The following is a 4,757-nucleotide window of genomic DNA, read 5'->3' as shown; positions in this document are numbered from 1 at the left end:
CATAAACAGTACAATATAAGCCTTACTACATTATTTCGTATCTACAGGCCTATATCCGTAATCCCTCGTCGAAAACATCACACCTATGCTCATGCGCCACTACCTATAATACAAGAAACTGAGTGGGTCAGGCTTGGGAGCCTGGTGAGCACATAGGGTTTTCAACCCACAATAAATAAGTTTATTAATTTCAACAATCAACAATAACCCGATTACCCGTTCCTGTTATCCTCACTTTACGTCCCTAAACACCTATCATAAGGGACCTAGCCTAAGGATCATCATCGGGATGGACACTACTGCTAAGGGGATTCCTCAGCAATAAATGTCCTAAAGGCAACCATGTGAGGGATAGAGTACACCGGTGAACACATCGTTCACAAACACCTACAGGTTGCGAGCCTGCTAGTGTTCCACTGGACTGTCTAGAAGAGTCCGTGGTCGTCATCCATACTCCGCTAGATGACAGAATCAACAACATCAACATCGAGGCCTCTCATCATTTTATCACACATCACCTATTACATCTACCCATGTTTTACCCCAACATTTTCGTACATATAAAATACATATACAGTTTAAATTATTGAAAACATGTATAACAATGTTCATCCAGCATAGATAGCAAGTATTCAGATAATATGCACACATAGCACGCAATTTATATAAAATACTTCATATCTATGTGTAAGCTGAAAGTAAATATGCACTCACCTGAAAGGTGGTGACTCAGCACTCGGACAACGCTTCGGTACTCTCAAAACGATTTTCCTTCGATAAAACCTAGTACCAATACCACTAGGGTTTAGTCTAACAATAACCGCGATTAATTAATAGTCTAGCTATTATTATTATTATTATATAAGCGTTAAACGATACTTATATAATCCATAATAATAGCCCAAGTACTTATTATAAGGTCCTAATAACATTACTATATTAAAACGTAAGCGAAACTAAAGATAGGTTAGGCGTAGCTCACTTACAGCGGGTTTTCTCGAAAACCGGGCTTCGCTGGAGCAGCGTTCCCGAGCTGAAAGGCTCTTTTCTCGGAACTCCGGGAGCCTCAGGGCTTCCTTCGGGTGCTAGGGGGTTTACCTAGGCTTTAGGGGGCTTAAGGAGGCTTAGAGAGAGAGAGTGTAGAGAGAGAAAGAAGAGGGTTGAGGTGTGAAGAGAAGGCTAGACCCGGCACCTCTATTTATAGTGCAAAAATCTGATGGACTCGCCGAGTATGGGGGACTTACTCGCCGAGTTGGTCCATGTGGTGGCCTTCTGGTGGTGCCACGTGTCCAATTCTGGTGGTGCCACGTCACCCCCTATCGCGTATCAGCCTTCGAACTTAGAAAATTCATAACTTTCGCGTACGAGCTCCGTTTTCGACATTCTTTATATCCACGCGTAGGTAAAATCAAGATCTACAACTTTCATTTAGACTCCGTCGGCTAATTCTCGACCGATCTCAAATTTAACAGTAGGAGGCGTTTAGACTGTTAAATGACCGCGAAGAATTCGTAACTCCTTCATACGAACTCCGTTTTCGTCCATCTTTTTATCGTTGAGTTCCTATTAATGAGATCTTCAACTCTCATTTAGGTCGCGTAAGCGAAAAAACCGCTCGAACTAAAATTCGAGTTTCGGGCAGTGCACTGCTAAGCCGAATCTTAGAAAAATCATAACTTCCTCATACGAAGTCAGATTTGGAAGTTCTTTTTATCGACGATCTTAGTTTAACATATTCTACAACTTTCGTTTAGATTTCTAAGGCTAAATATCGCTCTATCGTAAATTTACTATTTACGCTTCCCGGTGCCGTGCCGGTTTTGCCGTAAAACTTCGACGGGCCATAACTTCTTCGTTATAACTCGGATTTCGGCGTTCTTTATATGCACGGAAACCTTTAGACATATTCTACAACTTTATGTAGAGACATCGGGCTTACCGCATACTTTAATTTTGACGCTTATTTTTATTCTTTATTAATTATACATTTATAATTAAATAATAAACACATAAACACACATAATTCACATAATACTCAAATATTTCATCTTTTATTACTTCAAAAAGAGTTACAATAGTTGACCTAGACTATTACATTGACAAATATGCTTAGCCCTGAAACCCGGGCGTTACACTTTTGAAACCGCTTTCAGTCAACACCATTCCTCCAGAGGAATGTTATACTTTTAAACTTGTAAAGGCTTATAGGATTCCGGACCAATCCACATTTGGTCTGGTCAGACTCCTTCGGACCATATGTTGGCCCTCATTCCTTCCGATTCCCTTTATTTAAAACAACATCTAGAGACTTCGGTTGTGTTCGACCCAACACAACCTGCCTCTGTCTCTATTGAGCCTATTTCGGAAGAGGCCAATATCACTAAGTCCGGACCAAAGATCAAGAAGCCAGCAAGGCGAAAGGCTTCTCCCACAAAGCCTAAAAGCAAAAAGAAAGCCAAAGTCGGTACTTCCTCTCAACAGGAAGGCACCCATGACATTTTGGCTGATTCTGGCCGCCTGTACACCCCACCTACCCACTAATCCGAGGTACCCCTCGATGTTTCACAATCACTAGCATACACTCACGGGGAGTCTCTACATAATCCACCCTCACCCTCCTAAAAGGACGATGTCGGTGTTGAACATAGTTCCTTGTAGCCCCTTAGGAAAAACCCACGAGTCACTTTTGTTGATCTCATTGTTACTTCCACATGTACACACTCCAAAACCCCTGTTTCAAACCCCAAGCTTTCTGGAGAAGGAGTAGTCCCTCTGACTTCGGAAGCCTCAACTGGTCTGATACCCGGAAGGAGTACAGGACGACCAGGTACTAATGATCCTCTTTGGGAAGATTATGTTAACAGGGTCGCATCCAGATGTCCAGATCTCACTCGAGCTCAAGTGGAGTCCATGCTCATTTCCATGAGTAACAGGGATATCCAAAGAAACTTTCCCTATGTTCCTCCCATGGACCTAGATGTTATAAAAGAGCTTACTTCGGAACAACCCCCCCACTACTACTCATCAAAGTGTTTTCCACACTGATCCGGAAGAAGAGATCTCAGAAGAAATCATGTTGGATGAAGATGCAAAAACCCTTCCGGACGCACATCTTATGACTTCAGCTCACTACCAATCAAAGGCATCCGCATACAAGTCTGCTTATGACTTCGGATCCTCGTCTTCTACCACTCCGGACGGAGGTTCAAACTCCAAACTTGAAGAAGATGATGCTGCAACCAAACCAGGTCCTTCCACCAATCCTTCTTTCAACCAATCTCCTCCGCAACACTCTGATTCCGATTCGGAATCATCTGTTGGTGAGTACGTTGACCCCTTCACTCTCCTGGAAATCTGCACCAATGTCTCTGACACCATGAAGAAAGTGTCATCCGTGGAGACATCCGTAACAGAGCTTAACACAAAATTGGATAAAAAAGTCTCCGAACTTGATGCCATTCTTCAGTCACTCTCCTAGCAATCTGGACCTTCTGCTGCGGAAAGATAAGCTCAACTCGATCAGTTGATCTCCCTTCGGATCAAGCACACTATGGAAGAAGTCGACACCAAATATAGAATTCTGGTTGACCACTACCTCAACACCATCACCTCCATGCTCAAAGTCCATGACGACTCGGTGGATGCTACCAATGACCTGATTATGTAGACCCGCGTTCGCCATGAGAAGCAGATTCAAAGGATGGATAAGGAGATCAAAAAGAAGGGTGTGGTGAACATGATTATTCAACAAGTCCTCATCAAACTTCTTCATTCAACTTGGAACATTGTTGATGTTCGAAATAGAAAGTTTGATGAGATGATTGCTATCCTCAGCAACACGTTCGAGCATTTCTCTGATCAAGCTCCCATTGCTGAAGCCTAGGATACTCTCACTCTCTCTTCAACTTACCACAGGCCTTCAGAAAGTCTTCTCCAAATTCGATGATCTGAAAGAGACCTTGCAGCTTGCACCGGTTTCGAAATTCACCGATGCAAGAGGGGGAGAAGGCTCGAGCAAACCATAGAAACCCGCCTCAGAATTTGTACTCCGGGATGAAGATCTGGATTCCGACGAAGACGTTCAAGTCATCTCCGGAATTCTAGGTATCACTGAAGGAGAAGGAAGTGAAGATGAAGATGTATATATTCCGGATGAAGCTCCCAAAGGAATTCTTGGTCTTCAAGCTCTAAAGTTGACCATTCCGAAGGAAATGGATGAAGAACAAAAGAGGATATGGTCCGCAGTCTCCTGGTCATCCTCTCTTCCGGACGCCTTTGAAATGGCTGTCAAAATGGCTAAGGAAAAATCCTTCCTCACTGCTCAAGCCTTCCGAGCCACTCCTTCAGTTCAGCCTGCCATTCTGGAACCCAAAGTTGCTCCAATCGACCAGGGCTCTCCCCTCCGGATCCCAAATGATATTCCAGAAGAACCACTTCCAAATCCCACTCCAGAATTCACAATCGACGAAAACATGAAGACGGTCATCAATGCACTTCAAAGAGACAAAGGGAAGAAACCAATGACTTTTGAAAAACAAGCTTTCCACTCCGGACTTTCCTCTTAAGCAAAAACATGGATGGTCTCAGGAGGAAATAGATCAGGCACTAGAGGACAACATCCGGATCCAAGCTCTGAAAGACAATCCTGATCCGATGCGTGGCATCTCTCCTCTCTGCCGTGAAGGCATTCTCAAGGCTCAGGAAATTGTTTTGTGCCTCTATTATGAACTTCCCTCCAATGATGTTGATCAGCTGGA

This window comes from Lactuca sativa, chromosome 7 (genome assembly GCF_002870075.4).
Source record: "Lactuca sativa cultivar Salinas chromosome 7, Lsat_Salinas_v11, whole genome shotgun sequence".
NCBI lineage: Eukaryota > Viridiplantae > Streptophyta > Magnoliopsida > Asterales > Asteraceae > Lactuca > Lactuca sativa.
This window is presented reverse-complemented; position numbering follows the sequence as displayed.